General features: G+C 46.8%; 1 protein-coding gene across 1 annotated transcript in view; it reads left to right on the top strand.

Annotated features, from left to right (window-relative positions):
- The window catches only part of IMPG1 (interphotoreceptor matrix proteoglycan 1), a 511,490-nt gene that overhangs the window by 49,952 nt on the left and 437,635 nt on the right, over positions 1–23,903 (top strand). Inside the window, exon 2 of the mRNA XM_063916848.1 lies at positions 18,127–18,348. The gene's annotated coding sequence lies outside the window, so the exon portion shown is untranslated. The remainder of the gene's footprint in view (positions 1–18,126; positions 18,349–23,903) is intronic.

The following is a 23,903-nucleotide window of genomic DNA, read 5'->3' as shown; positions in this document are numbered from 1 at the left end:
CCTGCAGGACTATTGGCATTCCTGGGGAAGGAGCAAATTGACACTGAGGGAGTTGGTGGGGTGGTTTGCGTGAGCTTGGTTACAAGAGGAAGGGATTTACTGGTCAGTGGACTGCTTCCGCTGTCACCCAAAGTTTTTGAACTTGTCACTGACTTATTATGAATGCGCTGCAGGTGACGTATAAGGGAGGATGTTCCGAGGTGGTTAACGTCCTTACCCCTACTTATTACAGCTTGACAAAGGGAACACACGGCTTGACACCTGTTGTCCGCATTTCTGGTGAAATACCTCCACACCGAAGAGCTGATTTTTTTGGTATTTTCACCTGGCATGTCAACGGCCATATTCCTCCCACGGACAACAGGTGTCTCCCCGGGTGCCTGACTTAAACAAACCACCTCACCATCAGAATCCTCCTGGTCAATTTCCTCCCCAGCGCCAGCAACACCCATATCCTCCTCATCCTGGTGTACTTCAACACTGACATCTTCAATCTGACTATCAGGAACTGGACTGCGGGTGCTCCTTCCAGCACTTGCAGGGGGCGTGCAAATGGTGGAAGGCGCATGCTCTTCACGTCCAGTGTTGGGAAGGTCAGGCATCGCAACCGACACAATTGGACTCTCCTTGTGGATTTGGGATTTCGAAGAATGCACAGTTCTTTGCTGTGCTGCTTTTGCCAGCTTGAGTCTTTTCATTTTTCTAGCGAGAGGCTGAGTGCTTCCATCCTCATGTGAAGCTGAACCACTAGCCATGAACATAGGCCAGGGCCTCAGCCGTTCCTTGCCACTCCGTGTGGTAAATGGCATATTGGCAAGTTTACGCTTCTCCTCCGACAATTTTATTTTAGGTTTTGGAGTCCTTTTTTTACTGATATTTGGTGTTTTGGATTTGACATGCTCTGTACTATGACATTGGGCATCGGCCTTGGCAGACGACGTTGCTGGCATTTCATCGTCTCGGCCATGACTAGTGGCAGCAGCTTCAGCACGAGGTGGAAGTGGATCTTGATCTTTCCCTAATTTTGGAACCTCAACATTTTTGTTCTCCATATTTTAATAGGCACAACTAAAAGGCACCTCAGGTAAACAATGGAGATGGATGGATTGGATACTAGTATACAATTATGGACGGGCTGCCGAGTGCCGACACAGAGGTAGCCACAGCCGTGAACTACCGCACTGTACTGTGTCTGCTGCTAATATATAGACTGGTTGATAAAGAGATAGTATACTCGTAACTAGTATGTATGTATAAAGAAAGAAAAAAAAACCACGGTTAGGTGGTATATACAATTATGGACGGGCTGCCGAGTGCCGACACAGAGGTAGCCACAGCCGTGAACTACCGCACTGTACTGTGTCTGCTGCTAATATATAGACTGGTTGATAAAGAGATAGTATACTCGTAACTAGTATGTATGTATAAAGAAAGAAAAAAAAACCACGGTTAGGTGGTATATACAATTATGGACGGGCTGCCGAGTGCCGACACAGAGGTAGCCACAGCCGTGAACTACCGCACTGTACTGTGTCTGCTGCTAATATAGACTGGTTGATAAAGAGATAGTATACTCGTAACTAGTATGTATGTATAAAGAAAGAAAAAAAAACCACGGTTAGGTGGTATATACAATTATGGACGGGCTGCCGAGTGCCGACACAGAGGTAGCCACAGCCGTGAACTACCGCACTGTACTGTGTCTGCTGCTAATATATAGACTGGTTGATAAAGAGATAGTATACTCGTAACTAGTATGTATGTATAAAGAAAGAAAAAAAAACCACGGTTAGGTGGTATATACAATTATGGACGGGCTGCCGAGTGCCGACACAGAGGTAGCCACAGCCGTGAACTACCGCACTGTACTGTGTCTGCTGCTAATATAGACTGGTTGATAAAGAGATAGTATACTCGTAACTAGTATGTATGTATAAAGAAAGAAAAAAAAACCACGGTTAGGTGGTATATACAATTATGGACGGGCTGCCGAGTGCCGACACAGAGGTAGCCACAGCCGTGTACTACCGCACTGTACTGTGTCTGCTGCTAATATATAGACTGGTTGATAAAGAGATAGTATACTCGTAACTAGTATGTATGTATAAAGAAAGAAAAAAAAACCACGGTTAGGTGGTATATACAATTATGGACGGGCTGCCGAGTGCCGACACAGAGGTAGCCACAGCCGTGAACTACCGCACTGTACTGTGTCTGCTGCTAATATATAGACTGGTTGATAAAGAGATAGTATACTCGTAACTAGTATGTATGTATAAAGAAAGAAAAAAAAAACACGGTTAGGTGGTATATACAATTATGGACGGGCTGCCGAGTGCCGACACAGAGGTAGCCACAGCCGTGAACTACCGCACTGTACTGTGTCTGCTGCTAATATAGACTGGTTGATAAAGAGATAGTATACTCGTAACTAGTATGTATGTATAAAGAAAGAAAAAAAACCACGGTTAGGTGGTATATACAATTATGGACGGGCTGCCGAGTGCCGACACAGAGGTAACCACAGCCGTGAACTACCGCACTGTACTGTGTCTGCTGCTAATATATAGACTGGTTGATAAAGAGATAGTATACTCGTAACTAGTATGTATGTATAAAGAAAGAAAAAAAAACCACGGTTAGGTGGTATATACAATTATGGACGGGCTGCCGAGTGCCGACACAGAGGTAGCCACAGCCGTGAACTACCGCACTGTACTGTGTCTGCTGCTAATATATAGACTGGTTGATAAAGAGATAGTATACTCGTAACTAGTATGTATGTATAAAGAAAGAAAAAAAAACCACGGTTAGGTGGTATATACAATTATGGACGGGCTGCCGAGTGCCGACACAGAGGTAGCCACAGCCGTGAACTACCGCACTGTACTGTGTCTGCTGCTAATATAGACTGGTTGATAAAGAGATAGTATACTACTAATATTATATATACTGGTGGTCAGGTCACTGGTCACTAGTCACACTGGCAGTGGCACTCCTGCAGCAAAAGTGTGCACTGTTTAATTTTAATATAATATTATGTACTCCTGGCTCCTGCTATAACCTATAACTGGCACTGCAGTAGTGCTCCCCAGTCTCCCCCACAATTATAAGCTGTGTGAGCTGAGCAGTCAGACAGATATATAATATATATAGATGATGCAGCACACTGGCCTGAGCCTGAGCAGTGCACACAGATATGGTATGTGACTGACTGAGTCACTGTGTGTATCGCTTTTTTCAGGCAGAGAACGGATATATTAAATAAACTGCACTGTGTGTCTGGTGGTCACTCACTATATAATATATTATGTACTCCTGGCTCCTGCTATAACCTATAACTGGCACTGCAGTAGTGCTCCCCAGTCTCCCCCACAATTATAAGCTGTGTGAGCTGAGCAGTCAGACAGATATATATAATATTATTTATATATAGATAATAGATGATGCAGCACACTGGCCTGAGCCTGAGCAGTGCACACAGATATGGTATGTGACTGAGTCACTGTGTGCTGTGTATCGCTTTTTTCAGGCAGAGAACGGATTATAAATAAAACTGGTGGTCACTGGTCACTATCAGCAAAACTCTGCACTGTACTGAGTACTCCTAATGCTCCCCAAAATTAGTAAATCAAGTGTCTCTCTAATCTATTCTAAACGGAGAGGACGCCAGCCACGTCCTCTCCCTATCAATCTCAATGCACGTGTGAAAATGGCGGCGACGCGCGGCTCCTTATATAGAATCCGAGTCTCGCAATAGAATCCGAGCCTCGCGAGAATCCGACAGCGTCATGATGACGTTCGGGCGCGCTCGGGTTAACCGAGCAAGGCGGGAAGATCCGAGTCGCTCGGACCCGTGAAAAAAAACATGAAGTTCTGGCGGGTTCGGATTCGGAGAAACCGAACCCGCTCATCTCTATGTGTGACAACAATGGCGCACAGCTGCAGTGCTGTGCGCTACCTTCATGAAGACTGAAAAGCCTTCTGCCGCCGGTTTCTGGACCTTCAATCTTCAGCATCTGCAAGGGGGGTCGGCGGCGCGGCTCCGGGACGAACCCCAGGGTGAGACCTGTGTTCCGACTCCCTCTGGAGCTAATGGTGTCCAGTAGCCTAAGAAGCCAATCCATCCTGCACGCAGGTGAGTTGAACTTCTCTCCCCTAAGTCCCTCGATGCAGTGAGCCTGTTGCCAGCAGGACTCACTGAAAATAAGAAACCTAAAAACTTTTTCTAAGCAGCTCCTTAAGAGAGCCACCTAGATTGCACCCTGCTCGGACGGGCACAAAAACCTAACTGAGGCTTGGAGGAGGGTCATAGGGGGAGGAGCCAGTACACACCACCTGATCCTAAAGCTTTAGTTTTGTGCCCTGTCTCCTGCGGAGCCGCTAATCCCCATGGTCCTGACGGAGTCCCCAGCATCCACTTAGGACGTCAGAGAAAAAGTGTTACCCAACACACATTTAATGCAGTATTTATTATTTAATTGTTACCAGTTATTTATATAGTGCACACATCTTCTGCAGCGCTTCACAGAGAATATTTGGCCATTCACATTAGTTCCTGCCCCCTGTGGAGCTTACACTATATTCCCTACTACATGTACACACACACACACACACACACACACACACACGCTTCATTTTTGTTGGGAGCCAATATGCAAAGAAAATATTACGTACAGTAATGCAGGTTCTCACAGATGATCCGGTATGTAATACTGACACGGCATCCCGTCTGCCAGAATACCGGCAGCGAGACTGCGAGTCCCCTCGTGGTCTTGCTACACTTGCCACAGATCGGGTGGTGACTAAAAATATACAGCCAAATTCAGGTTTGGTCACAGCAGCAAATTTGTTAGCAAATGGGCAAAACCATTGAGGTCATACCGACCCGATCGCTCGCTGCAGTTTATCGCAGCGCAACGACTCGGTCGGGACTGCGAATGCGCCGGCGCATGCCGGACGACCGAAGGCTGACGTTCCCTAGCGATCACCTCTGCCTGATTGATAGGCAGAGGCGGTCGCTGAGTGGGAGGGGGCGACACGGCAGAAACTGGCCGCCATTTTGGGGCATGGTCCGGCCAACGCAGGCATGGCAGGACTGTGCGGGGGGTGGGCTGCAGCGGCTGCGTGACGTCACACGCAGCCGATGCGACCGGGGGCAGCGAAAAGGTTCTCCCGGCCAGCCACAGGAGCTGTGCTGGCCGGAAGTTACTCCTCAAATGCAAAAGCATCGCCGCTGTGCGATGCTTTTGTGCTTCTGCAGGGGGGCGGCACTGACATGCGGGGCGGACAAGCCCTGTGCTCTGCGTCCCCCCGCATGTCTGTGTGACTAATTCTATCAACTCGGAATTACCCCCCATGTGCACTGCAGGTGGGGCAGAAATAACATGTGCAGAGAGAGTTAGATTTGGGTGAGGTGTGTTCAAACTGAAATCTAAATTGCAGTGTAAAAATAAAGCAGCCAGTTACCCTGCGCAGAAACAATATAACCCACCCAAATCTAACTGTTTCCACAAATGTTATATCTGCCCCCCCCCCCTGCAGTGCACATAGGGGGTCATTCCGAGTTGTTCGCTCGTTGCCGATTTTCGCTATATTGCGATTAGTCGCTTACTGCGCATGCGCAAGGTTCGCAGAGCGCATGCGCTTAGTTATTTTACACAAAAGTTAGGTATTTTACTCATGGCATAACGAGGTTTTTTCATCGTTCTGGTGATCGTACTGTGATTGACAGGAAGTGGGTGTTTCTGGGCGGAAACTCAACGTTTTCTGGGCGTGTGCGAAAAAACGCTGGCGTTTCTGGGAAAAACGCGGGAGTGTCTGAAGAAACGGGGGAGTGTCTGGGCGAACGCTGGGTGTGTTTGTGACGTCAAACCAGGAACAAAACTGACTGAACTGATCGCAATGGCTGAGTAAGTCTCGAGCTACTCAGAAACTGCTAAGAAATTTCTATTCGCGATTCTGCTAATCTTTCGTTCGCAATTCTGCTATGCTAAAATACACTCCCTGTAGGCGGCGGCTTAGCGTGTGCAATGCTGCTAAAAGTAGCTAGCGAGCGAACAACTCGGAATGAGGGCCATAGTTTTGCCCATTAGCTAACAAATTAGCTGCTGCGATCAGACCTGAATTAGGCCCATACTTTGAGTGGAAATATACAGTACATTAATTGCAATGTTCTATTCTTTGCACAGCTTCCTTAGGTGATAATTTCCCCATTTCAATTTAACCTCGGAAAAAGAGAAGGAATTCTTGGAACTGGTTAGGTTTAGGTACTACTTATCATAGTTTTAGGTTATGTTTAATCATTAATACATTTTATTTATTAATCTGTGATCTGGAAATAATATAAGCCTCATATTTGTCCTGATACTGAGTTGCACTTAATGTGTGGTCACAATTCTGGCCACTACCTTGATTGGAAGTCACATGAATGCATCCTCCAGTATTCTGGTTAGGATGCATCTACCCCAGCATGGGATGCAGTCGGGATTCTAGTGGTTGAGATGCCAACGCTCAAAATCCCTGCACCGGAATCCCAACACGTGCCAAAATCTCGGCGCTAGAACTCCACTCTCAATTGCAATACCCACATGGAAATCCCAACTGCTGGCATCCCGAATTTAAGTATGATTTTAGCCACAGTGGGGGGGTGTAAGGTTTCATCTGCAGGGGGGAGTGTTAGGGTTAGGCTGCAGGGAGTAGGGTTAGGGTTATGCTGTGGGAAGGGGGTGTTAGGCACCACTGGGGAGGCTGGGGAGGGTTAAGGTTAGGTTGCAGGGGGGGACAGGATGAAGTTAGGGTTATGCTGCGGGAAGGGAGGGTTAAGCTTAGGCATTCGGGGTTCTGTACATCGGGATGCCGGCGACAAACCATCCATCGATATTTCAAATGTATTCCCCCAGCCCATCGTTCCCAAGAAAATTGACTGAATTTTGTGTGTGCGACTCAGAATCTGTCACACTGGAAGTACTTTAGGATGCGCATGCATCTCCTGAGTCATGCACGGTGTGATAAGTGTCGCTTGACGCGCCCACATTTGGGAATGCGTGCCACTCAGAATAGGGCCCATACTGTTTATTTACTATACATGTGTGTGTGTTGTTCATAGGCGTTTCTATCATGGGTGCAATGTGTGTGGTGCACACGGGCCTCTGGGTCTAGGGGGGCCCACACTGCACACATTGCACCCATATTATAATACTCACCTCTCCGGAGTCCAACATAGGATTCTGCAGCAGCAGCCATCGCGGCAAAAAATCACTTCCAAAATGACCCTCATGCATGCGCAGTACGAATTTTGTCTCCGGAACACGGCAGGTGCCATGTTTCCAGAGACCTGCGCATGCGCAGTTGACTCAAGCACAATCCTGGAGCCTACGGTGCCGTGGAGAGGAGGGGGCCCGCGTGCAGATCCTGGGTGGGCCCCCTCCTCTCCACTGTGCCACAGGCTCCAGCATTGTTCTGGAGTCAACTGCGCATGAGTAGGTCTCCGGAAACATGGCGCCTTCTCTTAAGATGCCCCTGGTGTTGTTGACCAGGGTGTGAGCTGCTCTCCTGCATCACTCTCTGGATACTCAACTTTTGGAGAACTGATGAACTGAACCAAGCCCCCCTCATTGTAACTTCAGGGACCCTTGCTGGAGGTATAACAATTGAATTGCGGACATTGCCTTTTTACCTTTCACCGAGAAACTGCAATACTGCGGAGTACCGAGCCGCTTAATAATCCTTGGATACATCTGTGGTAAATACTGTCGACGTCCGACTATTATTTGGGTCCATGGACTTTGAAGGGGACTGCACCATAGGAACAGGTCTTATTATCTCCACCATTTTAGACAAATGTGAATGAGAGTTTTGCTCTATATCCCTATTGAGGTTTTTTATATATCTTTGTTTTATTCCCTATGGATGTTATATTGATTTTTAATATGAATTAAATGTGTGACTATTGATCTGCTTATCTCATCTATGACCACATAGCGCTATTAATATATTTGAAGGCTAAGGTGACAACCACTTCCTCATGTATCCAATAACTACTAGTCAAACAGAAGGGGAAACGTATTAAACCTTCTAAAGAGTGGACAAGTGGAGAAGTTGTTTATATGAATCAATCAACACCTATTATTATTATTATTATTATTATTATCCTTTATTTATATGGCGCCACAAGGGTTCCGCAGCGACCAATTACAGAGTACAAATGCACATAAAAAATAGGAAAACAGTGACTTACAGTTGAATACAATATAGGACAAGTACAGGGCAACTAAGCATAACTACACCAGTAAACATAGAGATAAGTTCCAGGTGGTCAAAAAACTGTGGGATCTGGGCAGTTGAGGATTATTAAAGTAAGAAAAGTATAAGCACATGAGGGAAGAGGGCCCTACTCATGAGAGCTTACATTCTAAGGGGCGTACCTAGCTGGCATTTATCAAGTGCATTCAATAAAATCATACAGTAGTTAGAAGCTGATTGGCTGTTATGGACACATTTTATACTTCTCTACTTTAATCTAATCTTTAGAAGGTTTGATACATTTCCCCCAGTGCACCCAATGTTTCACTCATGCACTAACCTCAGCAGTAACATGTACAGTATTCAGATATTACACAATATGGCAGAGACCTTATCTGTGATAGTGTAATGTACAATACAGATCCTGCTAGACAGTGGATTGCTCTGTGGTCTGTCTCCATTCCCAGCCCTAGAGGCAGCTTCACTGCTCTAGTGTTATCCCTCCTAGTGATAAGGTACATACACACGGTGCGATATGCACTCTTAACATTCCTTACGATTTTAACTATATAGTCAAAATCGTAAGGAAAGTTAGTCCATATCGCACCATGTGTACACAGCTTGCAATACCGATGCGCGGTCCCGCGGGATCAGCATCGCAAGAAAATATAGACTGTGCAGGCAGCCCAACATTGACTATGCCCCGTCAAATATTCAATGTCGGGCTGTGCGGCGCATCGCACTGTGTGTACATAGCCTTAGCTCAATGCAGGAGGAGGTGCTTAGTGCACAGTCTGAGAGAGTTCTTCCTGGCAGAGACAACTGCACTGACATGCAGCTTCTGCTCTCCTGAGTGTGTGACCTTGTCTACCCCGTAGCCGCACCCTGTGTGTACTAAATCGCTGTGTCACAGCTGTACTGCTTCACATGTATACTGTGAGTTTCTGCTGCTGCAGAACATCTTCTATATCCTACAAGCTGTTATCTCTGTTATCTGATTAAACCAATCATCCTGGTTAAGTGCCGTTGTATGGACTAACATCTCTATCCAACACCGCAACACTCTGCCAACAGATCCAAGTGTCTGATGGCTGCTCTGCAATACAGCCTCTATTCTCTGCTTTCTTATCTACATCACAGCCACAATTCAGAGGTAGCTATTATAGCATGTAGAATCAAAGATCTGGTGGCCAGTGTACAATAAAAAAGGGGGAATATAGTTAGTCGTGATAACATGCTAATTTACAGCAATCTCACTGGCAAGCCTCTGACTGCACCCGCTCCGGCGCTACCGCTGCTGGCTCAGCTCAGCTGTACAAGAGCTGAGCCGCAGGCAGTGGCGCCGTTGATTGAGTACCCATCTAACCACCACTGTTATAGCTAAGCTGGCCACCAGGCATTGCACGTGCTTTAGGCAATTGCTTCGTTTGCCTATGCCTAGGGCTGGCTCTGTGTAGAGTACTATTTGCAGGGCCACCGAGACATCAGTTCAGCATGGCTGCAGGAGGACATGACCACAGGAGGTAGTGTGTATATGCCCTCTCATTGTGAACATTTCTATTGAGCACACCATGTCAAAGCATTAAGGGGCATGATGGTGGCATTGTGGAGGAGTAGAAGGGAAGTGGGAACAAGGGGAGCAGGTGAGCAGAGAGTGGAGGTTTGGGTGATTTGTGACCCCTCCTCTTGGAATTCCTGACTGTATATTTATAAACCCTCCCATAGAACTCTATTTGGTTTTATAACATCAGCAGCAGCAGCATCATTGTACTTTACCATTATGATTTATCAGAAAGTGTGTGTTCATATTAGTGATGAGCGGGTTCGGTTTCTCCGAACCCCCCCGAACTTCACCTTTTTCACACGGGTCCGAGGCAGGTTAGAACTTGCCCGCCTTGCTCGGCTAACCCGAGCGCGCCCGAACGTCATCATCCCGCTGTCGGATTCTCGCGAGATTCAGATTCTATATAAGCAGCCGCGTGTCGCCGCCATTTTCACTCGTGCATTGGAGATGATAGGGAGAGGACGTGGCTGGCGTCCTCTCCGTTTATTGTAGAAGTTGATTGGTTTACTTTATTTCTTATTTGTGGGGAGGATTGGGGAGCAGCTGTTAGGAGGAGTACAGTGCAGAGTTTTGCTGATAAGTGACCACCAGTTTTTATCCGTTCTCTGCCTGAAAAAAACGCTCCATACCATATCTGTGCTCAGTGTGCTGCATGATATATCTGTGCTGAGTGCTCACACTGCTTAATTGTGGGGACTGGGGAGCAGCTATAGCAGGAGTACAGTGCAGAGTTTTGCTGACAGTAACCACCAGTATACGTTGTCTGCCTGAAAAACACTCCATTTCTGTGCTCACAGTGTGCTGCTTTATTGTGGGGACTGGGGACCACCAGTATAATTAATATTATATAGGAGTAGTACAGTGCAGAGTGCACTGCTGTACCTACCTCTGTGTAGTCACTCGTCATCCATTAAGTATACTATCCATCTGCATTGTATACCTGTGGTGCATTTTAGACTAGTTTAGCAGTTTGCTGACAGTGTCCACCAGTATACTATATATAGCAGTACGGTAGGCCACTGCTGTACCTACCTCTGTGTCGTCACTCGTCATCCATTAAGTATACTATCCATCTGCATTGTATACCTGTGGTGCATTTTAGACAGTTTAGCAGTTTGCTGACAGTGTCCACCAGTATACTATATATAGCAGTACGGTAGGCCACTGCTGTGTACCTACCTCTGTGTCGTCACTCATCATCCATTAAGTATACTATCCATCTACATTCTATACTCGTGGTGCATTTTAGACAGTTTTGCAGTTTGCTGACAGTGTCCACCAGTATACTATATATAGCAGTACGGTAGGCCACTGCTGTGTACCTACCTCTGTGTCGTCACTCGTCATCCATTAAGTATACTACTATCCATCTACATTCTATACCTGTGGTGCATTTTAGACAGTTTTGCAGTTTGCTGACAGTGTCCACCAGTTTACTATATATAGCAGTACGGTAGGCCACTGCTGTGTACCTACCTCTGTGTCGTCACTCGTCATCCATTAAGTATACTATCCATCTACATTCTATACCTGTGGTGCATTTTAGACAGTTTTGCAGTTTGCTGGCAGTGTCCACCAGTATACTATATATAGCAGTACGGTAGGCCACTGCTGTGTACCTACCTCTGTGTCATCACTCGTCATCCATTAAGTATACTATCCATCTACATTCTATACCTGTGGTGCATTTTAGACAGTTTTGCAGTTTGCTGACAGTGTCCACCAGTATACTATATATAGCAGTACGGTAAGCCACTGCTGTGTACCTACCTCTGTGTCGTCACTCGTCATCCATTAAGTATACTATCCATCTACATTCTATACCTGTGGTGCATTTTAGACAGTTTTGCAGTTTACTGACAGTGTCCACCAGTATACTATATATAGCAGTACGGTAGGCCACTGCTGTGTACCTACCTCTGTGTCGTCACTCGTCATCCATTAAGTATACTATCCATCTACATTCTATACCTGTGGTGCATTTTAGACAGTTTTGCAGTTTGCTGACAGTGTCCACCAGTATACTATATATAGCAGTACGGTAGGCCACTGCTGTGTACCTACCTCTGTGTCGTCACTCGTCATCCATTAAGTATACTATCCATCTACATTCTATACCTGTGGTGCATTTTAGACAGTTTTGCAGTTTGCTGGCAGTGTCCACCAGTATACTATATATAGCAGTACGGTAGGCCACTGCTGTGTACTTACCTCTGTGTCGTCACTCATCATCCATTAAGTATACTATCCATCTACATTCTATATATATATTCTATATAATTCCACACATTAAAAAATGTAGAACAAAAATGTGGAGGTTAAAGGGAAAGATCAAGATCCACTTCCTTCTCGTGCTGAAGCTGCTGCCACTAGTCATGGCCGAGACGATGAAATGCCATCAACGTCGTCAGCCAAGACCGATGCCCAATGTCATAGTAGAGAGCATGTAAAATCCAAAACACAAAAGTTCAGTAAAATTACCCAAAAATCAAAATTGAAAGCGTCTGAGAGAAGCGTAAACTTGCCAATATGCCATTTACGACACGGAGTGGTAAGGAACGGCTGAGGCCCTGGCCTATGTTCATGGCTAGTGGTTCAGCTTCAAATGAGGATGGAAGCACTCATCCTCTCGCTAGAAAAAAGAAAAGACTTAAGCTGGCAAAAGCACAGCAAAGAACTGTGCGTTCTTCAAAATCACAAATCCCCAAGGAGAGTCCAATTGTGTCGGTTGCGATGCCTGACCTTCCCAACACTGGACGGGAAGAGCTTGCGCCTTCCACCATTTGCACGCCCCCTGCAAGTGCTGGAAGGAGCACCCGCAGTCCAGTTCCTGATACTCAAATTGAAGATGTCACTGTTGAAGTACACCAGGATGAGGATATGGGTGTTGCTGGCGCTGGGGAGGAAATTGACAAGGAGGATTCTGATGGTGAGGTGGTTTGTTTAAGTCAGGCACCCGGGGAGACACCTGTTGTCCGTGGGAGGAATATGGCCCTTGACATGCCTGGTCAAAATACAAAAAAAATCAGCTCTTCGGTGTGGAATTATTTCAACACAAATGCGGACAACAGGTGTCAAGCCATGTGTTGCCTTTGTCAAGCTGTAATAAGTAGGGGTAAGGACGTTAACCACCTTGGAACATCCTCCCTTATACGTCACCTGCAGCGCATTCATCATAAGTCAGTGACAAGTTCAAAAACTTTGGGTGACAGCGGAAGCAGTCCACTGACCACTAAATCCCTTCCTCTTGTAACCAAGCTCCTGCAAACCACACCACCAACTCCCTCAGTGTCAATTTCCTCCTTACCCAGGAAAGCCAATAGTCCTGCAGGCCATGTCACTGTCAAGTCTGACGAGTCCTCTCCTGCCTAGGATTCCTCCGATGCATCCTTGAGTGTAACGCCTACTGCTGCTAGCGCTGCTGTTGTTGCTGCTGGGAGTCGATCGTCATCCCAGAGGGGAAGTCGGAAGACCACTTGTACTACTTCCAGTAAGCAATTGACTGTCAAACAGTCCTTTGCGAGGAAGATGAAATATCACAGCAGTCATCATGCTGCAAAGCGGATAACTGAGGCCTTGGCAGCCAGGGCGGTGAGAAACGTGGTTCCGGTATCCATCGTTAATTCAGAGCCAACGAGAGACTTGATTGAGGTACTGTGTCCCCGGTACCAAATACCATCTAGGTTCCATTTCTCTAGGCAGGCGATACCGAAAATGTACACAGACCTCAGAAAAAGACTCACCAGTGTCCTAAAAAATGCAATTGTACCCAATGTCCACTTTACCACGGACATGTGGACAAGTGGAGCAGGGCAGACTCAGGACTATATGACTGTGACAGCCCACTGGGTAGATGTATTGCCTCCCGCAGCAAGAACAGCAGCGGCGGCACCAGTAGCAGCATCTCGCAAACGCCAACTCGATCCTAGGCAGGCTACGCTTTGTATCACCGCTTTCCAGAATAGGCACACAGCTGAAAACCTCTTACGGCAACTGAGGAAGATCATCGCAGAATGGCTTACCCCAATTGGACTCTCCTGGGGATTTGTGACATCGGACAACGCCAGCAATATTGTGCGTGCATTACATCTGGGCAAATTCCATCACGTCCCATGTTTTGCACATACCTTGAATTTGGTGGTGCAGAATTATTTAAAAAACGACAGGGGCATGCAAGAGATGCTGTCGGTGGCCCGAAGTATTGCGGGCCACTTTCGGCATTCAGGCACCGCGTACAGAAGACTGGAGCACCACCAAACATTCCTGAACCTGCCCTGCCATCATCTGAAGCAAGAGGTGGTAACGAGGTGGAATTCAACCCTCTATATGCTTCAGAGGATGGAGGAACAGCAAAAGGCCATTCAAGCCTATACATCTGGCCACAATATAGGCAAAGGAGGTGGAATGCACCTGACTCAAGCGCAGTGGAGAATTATTTCAACGTTGTGCAAGGTTCTGCAACCCTTTGAACTTGCCACACGTGAAGTCAGTTCAGACACGGCCAGCCTGAGTCAGGTCATTCCCCTCATCAGGCTTTTGCAGAAGAAGCTGGAGACATTGAAGGAGGAGCTAAAACAGAGCGATTCCGCTAGGCATGTGGGACTTGTGGATGGAGCCCTTAATTCGCTTAACCAGCATTCACGGGTGGTCAATCTGTTGAAATCAGAGCACTACATTTTGGCCACCGTGCTCAATCCTAAATTTAAAACCTACGTTGTATCTCTCTTTCCGGCAGACACAAGTCTGCAGAGGTTCAAAGACCTGCTGGTGAGAAAATCGTCAAGTCAAGCGGAACGTGACCCGTCACCATCTCCTCCTTCACATTCTCCCACAACTGGGGGTGCGAGGAAAAGGCTCAGAATTCCGAGCCCACCCGCTGGCGGTGATGCAGGGCAGTCTGGAGCGAGTGCTGACATCTGGTCCGGACTGAAGGACCTGGCAACGATTACTGACATGTCGTCTACTGTCACTGCATATGATTCTCTCACCATTGAAAGAATGGTGGAGGATTATATGAGTGACCGCATCCAAGTAGGCACGTCAGACAGTCCGTACGTATACTGGCAGGAAAAAGAGGCAATCTGGAGGCCCTTGCACAAACTGGCTTTATTCTACCTAAGTTGCCCTCCCTCCAGTGTGTACTCCGAAAGAGTGTTTAGTGCAGCCGCTCACCTTGTCAGCAATCGGCGTACGAGGTTACTTCCAGAAAATGTGGAGAAGATGATGTTCATTAAAATGAATTATAATCAATTCCTCCGTGGAGACATTCACCAGCAACAATTGCCTCCAGAAAGTACACGGGGACCTGAGATGGTGGATTCCAGTGGGGACAAATTAATAATCTGTGAGGAGGGGGATGTACACAGTGAAAGGGGTGAGGAATCGGAGGATGATGATGAGGTGGACATCTTGCCTCTGTAGAGCCAGTTTGTGCAAGGAGAGATTGATTGCTTCTTTTTTGGTGGGGGCACAAACCAACCAGTCATTTCAGTCACAGTCGTGTGGCAGACCCTGTCACTGAAAAAATGATGGGTTCGTTAAAGTGTGCATGTCCTGTTTATACAACATAAGGGTTGGTGGGAGGTCCCAAGGACAATTCCATCTTGCACCTCTTTTTTCTTTCATTTTTCTTTGCATCATGTGCTGTTTGGGGACAATTTTTTGGAAGGGTCATCCTGTCTTGATTGACACTGCAGTGCCACTCCTAGATGGGCCAGGTGTTTGTGTCGGCCACTTGTGTCGCTTAGCTTAGTCACACAGCCACCTTGGTGCGCCTCTTTTTTTCTTTGCATCATGTGCTGTTTGGGGACAATTTTTTGGAAGGGCCATCCTGTCTTGATTGACACTGCAGTGCCACTCCTAGATGGACCAGGTGTTTGTGTCGGCCACTTGTGTCGCTTAGCTTAGTCACACAGCCACCTTGGTGCGCCTCTTTTTTTCTTTGCATCATGTGCTGTTTGGGGAGTATTTTTTTGAAGGGCCATCCTGCCTGACACTGCAGTGCCACTCCTAGATGGGCCAGGTGTTTGTGTCGGCCACTTGTGTCGCTTAGCTTAGTCACACAGCCACCTTGGTGCGCCTCTTTTTTTCTTTGCATCATGTGCTGTTTGGGGAGTATTTTTATGAAGGGCCATCCTGCCTGACACTGCAGTGCCACTCCTAGATGGGCCAGGTGTTTGTGTCGGCCACTTGTGTCGCTTAGCTTAGTCACACAGCCACCTTGGTGCGCCTCTTTTTTTCTTTGCATCATGTGCTGATTGGGGAGTATTTTTTTGAAGGGCCATCCTGCCTGACACTGCAGTGCCACTCCTAGATGGGCCAGGTGTTTGTGTCGGCCACTTGTGTCGCTTAGCTTAGTCACACAGCCACCTTGGTGCGCCTCTTTTTTTCTTTGCATCATGTGCTGTTTGGGGAGTATTTTTTTGAAGGGCCATCCTGCCTGACACTGCAGTGCCACTCCTAGATGGGCCAGGTGTTTGTGTCGGCCACTTGTGTCGCTTAGCTTAGTCACACAGCCACCTTGGTGCGCCTCTTTTTTTCTTTGCATCATGTGCTGTTTGGGGAGTATTTTTATGAAGGGCCATCCTGCCTGACACTGCAGTGCCACTCCTAGATGGGCCAGGTGTTTGTGTTGGCCACTTGTGTCGCTTAGCTTAGTCACACAGCCACCTTGGTGCGCCTCTTTTTTTCTTTGCATCATGTGCTGTTTGGGGAGTATTTTTTTGAAGGGCCATCCTGTCTGAAACTGCAGTGCCACTCCTAGATGGGCCAGGTGTTTGTGTTGGCCACTTGTGTCGCTTAGCTTAGTCACACAGCCACCTTGGTGCGCCTCTTTTTTTCTTTGCATCATGTGCTGTTTGGGGAGTATTTTTTTGAAGGGCCATCCTGCCTGACACTGCAGTGCCACTCCTAGATGGGCCAGGTGTTTGTGTCGGCCACTTGTGTCGCTTAGCTTAGTCACACAGCCACCTTGGTGCGCCTCTTTTTTTCTTTGCATCATGTGCTGTTTGGGGAGTATTTTTTTGAAGGGCCATCCTGCCTGACACTGCAGTGCCACTCCTAGATGGGCCAGGTGTTTGTGTCGGCCACTTGTGTCGCTTAGCTTAGTCACACAGCCACCTTGGTGCGCCTCTTTTTTTCTTTGCATCATGTGCTGTTTGGGGAGTATTTTTATGAAGGGCCATCCTGCCTGACACTGCAGTGCCACTCCTAGATGGGCCAGGTGTTTGTGTTGGCCACTTGTGTCGCTTAGCTTAGTCACACAGCCACCTTGGTGCGCCTCTTTTTTTCTTTGCATCATGTGCTGTTTGGGGAGTATTTTTTTGAAGGGCCATCCTGTCTGAAACTGCAGTGCCACTCCTAGATGGGCCAGGTGTTTGTGTCAGCCACTTGTGTCGCTTAGCTTAGTCACACAGCCACCTTAGTGCGCCTCTTTTTTTCTTTGCATCATGTGCTGTTTGGGGACTATTTTTTTGAAGGGCCATCCTGCCTGACACTGCAGTGCCACTCCTAGATGGGCCAGGTGTTTGTGTCGGCCACTTGTGTCGCTTAGCTTAGTCATCCAGCGACCTCGGTGCATATTTTAGGACTAAAAATAATATTGTGAGGTGTGAGGTGTTCAGAATAGACTGGAAATGAGTGGAAATTATGGTTATTGAGGTTAATAATACTATGGGATCAAAATGACCCCCAAATTCTATGATTTAAGCTGTTTTTTAGGGTTTTTTGAAAAAAACACCCGAATCCAAAACACACCCGAATCCGACAAAAAAATTTCGGTGAGGTTTTGCCAAAACGCGTCCGAATCCAAAACACGGCCGCGGAACCGAACCCAAAACCAAAACACAAAACGCGAAAAATTTCCGGTGCACATCTCTAGTTCATATACTTTTGCACACATTGTTTTTTGGAGTACCAGAGTCAAACAGTGTTTACCGTGTGAGTTAAAGGGATTGTAGTTTCAGACTTTCAGGCCCGGAGATATTTGATTACAAGCCCTTTTCCACATGCGCTATCCCCTAGATTCCGGAACAAGTGCCCAAATGTATTTATGGCAGTCACGATAAGGGCAGAAACATTTATTTCTGTTAGAGTTTTAGGAGGGGGTGAACAGAAATCTGGTTAAAGTGCAGCCTGCGGGCTTAAAGCGATCTGCAGGTGGTTGCATTTGAAAAGTCCTGGCCTCTGTTTGTAATAGTAGCTTCAAGGATACTTGAATTCAGACCTTAAATATAACATTTATGTGCTTATGGCAAATACTTCTCATAAATAACCTTTGAAGTGATTTTCCTACCATTAATGTTTGTTTTCTTTTCCAGAAATTGCTATTAAATCAAGACATGAAAATAACATTCTATCAGCTACTTCACAACCAAATACATTTAAGAAGATTGCTAGGACTTCTACAATCAAAAGATTATTTGATTTAAAAAGACTCAGAACAAAAAGATCTACAATCTTTCCAACAGGTGTTAAAGTTTGTCCACAAGAATCATCAAAGCAAATTATTGCAAGTCACCTGGCGTACTACAAACTAAGAGGTAAATACGCAATTACACACATCTACACAATTATTAATGTAAATATTTATTAGTGCAATAGCTTGAGGGTCCAGCACTACAGGGGGTCTTGTCCCAAAGGATAAAAACGGATCTAACAACACAAAGTTGTTTAGTTGTGCTACATACTGTAATAAATGTATCCAAATAGTCATATTATTTGTAAAGTAATGAGAATAAAACGATTATATATCATGTCTAATGTTCCAGACTGAAACTAATGCAATAAGCACTCTGATCTTTTGCTCAGGGCAGAAGAGTAGCCTGGGTACTTTTCAGTGGGTATGGCCTAATCACAGGAGGCGTGGCCATGCACCTTAGAGAAAAATACACACAAAAAATAGTCTTTTTAAGTGCACCCATGTCCCAGTGTTAATTACCTGGACAAAAATTTAGACTAATAAATTGTAATGATAACGACTAAAACAGGAAATTCTTACTAACAGAAATGAGGACAAAATATTAGTCCGTGATGTAGTGACAAATATTGACGAGACAAAAAAGCTGTTCAGTTTCTTATGGATGCCGCCTGTCCGTCTCGCAATAATTGGGTAACGTACCCAGGAAGTGTACCCACAGTGTGGTGTGGTGACATATAATGTGAATTCAACTGGCAAATGGCAAAGTTATTACTAAATTATTGACTAAAATTAGACTAAAATGTTATCTGAGATTCACTGACTAAATCTTGACTAAAAAAAAGACTAAAATGTGACTTTTAATTCAGTCAAATTTTAAGAAAGTGACTAAGACCAAAGGTCCATACACACAGTGTGTATGCTGGGCGATGATGTGAACATCGCTGGCAAGAAAATAGCTCAGTGCATACACACTAGAGATGAGCGCCTGAAATTTTTCGGGTTTTGTGTTTTGGTTTTGGGTTCGGTTCCGCGGCCGTGTTTTGGGTTCGACCGCGTTTTGGCAAAACCTCACCGAATTTTTTTTGTCGGATTCGGGTGTGTTTTGGATTCGGGTGTTTTTTTTCAAAAAACCCTAAAAAACAGCTTAAATCATAGAATTTGGGGGTCATTTTGATCCCATATTATTATTAACCTCAAAAACCATAATTTCCACTCATTTTCAGTCTATTCTGAATACCTCACACCTCACAATATTATTTTTAGTCCTAAAATTTGCACCGAGGTCGCTGGATGACTAAGCTAAGCGACCCTAGTGGCCGACACAAACACCTGGCCCATCTAGGAGTGGCACTGCAGTGTCACGCAGGATGTCCCTTCCAAAAAACCCTCCCCAAACAGCACATGACGCAAAGAAAAAAAGAGGCGCAATGAGGTAGCTGTGTGAGTAAGATTAGCGACCCTAGTGGCCGACACAAACACCGGGCCCATCTAGGAGTGGCACTGCAGTGTCACGCAGGATGGCCCTTCCAAAAAACCCTCCCCAAACAGCACATGACGCAAAGAAAAAAAGAGGCGCAATGAGGTAGCTGTGTGAGTAAGATTAGCGACCATAGTGGCCGACACAAACACCGGGCCCATTTAGGAGTGGCACTGCAGTGTCACGCAGGATGTCCCTTCCAAAAAACCCTCCCCAAACAGCACATGACGCAAAGAAAAAAAGAGGCGCAATGAGGTAGCTGTGTGAGTAAGATTAGCGACCCTAGTGGCCGACACAAACACCGGGCCCATTTAGGAGTGGCACTGCAGTGTCACGCAGGATGTCCCTTCCAAAAAACCCTCCCCAAACAGCACATGACGCAAAGAAAAAAAGAGGCGCAATGAGGTAGCTGTGTGAGTAAGATTAGCGACCCTAGTGGCCGACACAAACACCGGGCCCATCTAGGAGTGGCACTGCAGTGTCACGCAGGATGGCCCTTCCAAAAAACACTCCCCAAACAGCACATGACGCAAAGAAAAAAAGAGGCGCAATGAGGTAGCTGACTGTGTGAGTAAGATAAGCGACCCTAGTGGCCGACACAAACACCGGGCCCATTTAGGAGTGGCACTGCAGTGTCACGCAGGATGTCCCTTCCAAAAAACCCTCCCCAAACAGCACATGACGCAAAGAAAAAAAGAGGCGCAATGAGGTAGCTGACTGTGTGAGTAAGATAAGCGACCCTAGTGGCCGACACAAACACCGGGCCCATTTAGGAGTGGCACTGCAGTGTCACGCAGGATGTCCCTTCCAAAAAACCCTCCCCAAACAGCACATGACGCAAAGAAAAAGAAAAGAAAAAAGAGGTGCAAGATGGAATTGTCCTTGGGCCCTCCCACCCACCCTTATGTTGTATAAACAAAACAGGACATGCACACTTTAACCAACCCATCATTTCAGTGACAGGGTCTGCCACACGACTGTGACTGATATGACGGGTTGGTTTGGACCCCCCCCCAAAAAGAAGCAATTAATCTCTCCTTGCACAAACTGGCTCTACAGAGGCAAGATGTCCACCTCATCATCATCCTCCGATATATCACCGTGTACATCCCCCTCCTCACAGATTATCAATTCGTCCCCACTGGAATCCACCATCTCAGCTCCCTGTGTACTTTGTGGAGGCAATTGCTGCTGGTCAATGTCTCCGCGGAGGAATTGATTATAATTCATTTTAATGAACATCATCTTCGCCACATTTTCTGGATGTAACCTCGTACGCCGATTGCTGACAAGGTGAGCGGCGGCACTAAACACTCTTTCGGAGTACACACTTGTGGGAGGGCAACTTAGGTAGAATAAAGCCAGTTTGTGCAAGGGCCTCCAAATTGCCTCTTTTTCCTGCCAGTATAAGTACGGACTGTGTGACGTGCCTACTTGGATGCGGTCACTCATATAATCCTCCACCATTCTTTCAATGTTGAGAGAATCATATGCAGTGACAGTAGACGACATGTCCGTAATCGTTGTCAGGTCCTTCAGTCCGGACCAGATGTCAGCATCAGCAGTCGCTCCAGACTGCCCTGCATCACCGACAGCGGGTGGGCTCGGAATTCTGAGCCTTTTCCTCGCACCCCCAGTTGCGGGAGAATGTGAAGGAGGAGATGTTGACAGGTCGCGTTCCGCTTGACTTGACAATTTTCTCACCAGCAGGTCTTTCAACCCCAGCAGACTTGTGTCTGCCGGAAAGAGAGATCCAAGGTAGGTTTTAAATCTAGGATCGAGCACGGTGGCCAAAATGTAGTGCTCTGATTTCAACAGATTGACCACCCGTGAATCCTTGTTAAGCGAATTAAGGGCTCCATCCACAAGTCCCACATGCCTAGCGGAATCGCTCCGTGTTAGCTCCTCCTTCAATGTCTCCAGCTTCTTCTGCAAAAGCCTGATGAGGGGAATGACCTGACTCAGGCTGGCAGTGTCTGAACTGACTTCACGTGTGGCAAGTTCAAAGGGCATCAGAACCTTGCACAACGTTGAAATCATTCTCCACTGCACTTGAGACAGGTGCATTCCACCTCCTATATCGTGCTCAATTGTATAGGCTTGAATGGCCTTTTGCTGCTCCTCCAACCTCTGAAGCATATAGAGGGTTGAATTCCACCTCGTTACCACTTCTTGCTTCAGATGATGGCAGGGCAGGTTCAGTAGTTTTTGGTGGTGCTCCAGTCTTCTGTACGTGGTGCCTGTACGCCGAAAGTGTCCCGCAATTCTTCTGGCCACCGACAGCATCTCTTGCACGCCCCTGTCGTTTTTTAAAAAATTCTGCACCACCAAATTCAAGGTATGTGCAAAACATGGGACGTGCTGGAATTTGCCCATATTTAATGCACACACAATATTGCTGGCGTTGTCCGATGCCACAAATCCACAGGAGAGTCCAATTGGGGTAAGCCATTCTGCGATGATCTTCCTCAGTTGCCGTAAGAGGTTTTCAGCTGTGTGCGTATTCTGGAAAGCGGTGATACAAAGCGTAGCCTGCCTAGGAAAGAGTTGGCGTTTGCGAGATGCTGCTACTGGTGCCGCCGCTGCTGTTCTTGCGGCGGGAGTCCATACATCTACCCAGTGGGCTGTCACAGTCATATAGTCCTGACCCTGCCCTGCTCCACTTGTCCACATGTCCGTGGTTAAGTGGACATTGGGTACAACTGCATTTTTTAGGACACTGGTGAGTCTTTTTCTGACGTCCGTGTACATTCTCGGTATCGCCTGCCTACAGAAGTGGAACCTAGATGGTATTTGGTAACGGGGGCACACTGCCTCAATAAATTGTCTAGTTCCCTGTGAACTAACGGCGGATACCGGACGCACGTCTAACACCAACATAGTTGTCAAGGACTCAGTTATCCGCTTTGCAACAGGATGACTGCTGTGATATTTCATCTTCCTCGCAAAGGACTGTTGGACAGTCAATTGCTTACTGGAAGTAGTACAAGTGGGCTTACGACTTCCCCTCTGGGATGACCATCGACTCCCAGCAGCAACAACAGCAGCGCCAGCAGCAGTAGGCGTTACACGCAAGGATGCATCGGAGGAATCCCAGGCAGGAGAGGACTCGTCAGAATTGCCAGTGACATGGCCTGCAGGACTATTGGCATTCCTGGGGAAGGAGGAAATTGACACTGAGGGAGTTGGTGGGGTGGTTTGCGTGAGCTTGGTTACAAGAGGAAGGGATTTACTGGTCAGTGGACTGCTTCCGCTGTCGGCCCAAGTTTTTGAACTTGTCACTGACTTATTATGAATGCGCTGCAGGTGACGTATAAGGGAGGATGTTCCGAGGTGGTTAACGTCCTTACCCCTACTTATTACAGCTTGACAAAGGGAACACACGGCTTGACACCTGTTGTCCGCATTTCTGGTGAAATACTTCCACACCGAAGAGCTGATTTTTTTGGTATTTTCACCAGGCATGTCAACGGCCCTATTCCTCCCACGGACAACAGGTGTCTCCCCGGGTGCCTGACTTAAACAAACCACCTCACCATCAGAATCCTCCTGGTCAATTTCCTCCCCAGCGCCAGCAACACCCATATCCTCCTCATCCTGGTGTACTTCAACACTGACATCTTCAATCTGACTATCAGGAACTGGACTGCGGGTGCTCCTTCCAGCACTTGCAGGGGGCGTGCAAATGGTGGAAGGCGCATGCTCTTCACGTCCAGTGTTGGGAAGGTCAGGCATCGCAACCGACACAATTGGACTCTCCTTGTGGATTTGGGATTTCGAAGAACGCACAGTTCTTTGCGGTGCTACTGCTTTTGCCAGCTTGAGTCTTTTCATTTTTCTAGCGAGAGGCTGAGTGCCTCCATCCTCATGTGAAGCTGAACCACTAGCCATGAACATAGGCCAGGGCCTCAGCCGTTCCTTGCCACTCCGTGTGGTAAATGGCATATTGGCAAGTTTACGCTTCTCCTCCGACAATTTTATTTTAGGTTTTGGAGTCCTTTTTTTACTGATATTTGGTGTTTTGGATTTGACATGCTCTGTACTATGACATTGGGCATCGGCCTTGGCAGACGACGTTGCTGGCATTTCATCGTCTCGGCCATGACTAGTGGCAGCAGCTTCAGCACGAGGTGGAAGTGGATCTTGATCTTTCCCTAATTTTGGAACCTCAACATTTTTGTTCTCCATATTTTAATAGG

Source organism: Pseudophryne corroboree, chromosome 4 (genome assembly GCF_028390025.1).
Source record: "Pseudophryne corroboree isolate aPseCor3 chromosome 4, aPseCor3.hap2, whole genome shotgun sequence".
Taxonomy (NCBI): Eukaryota; Metazoa; Chordata; class Amphibia; order Anura; family Myobatrachidae; genus Pseudophryne; species Pseudophryne corroboree.
Note: the sequence above shows the minus strand (reverse complement) of the source record. Positions and strands in the feature narration are given on the sequence as shown.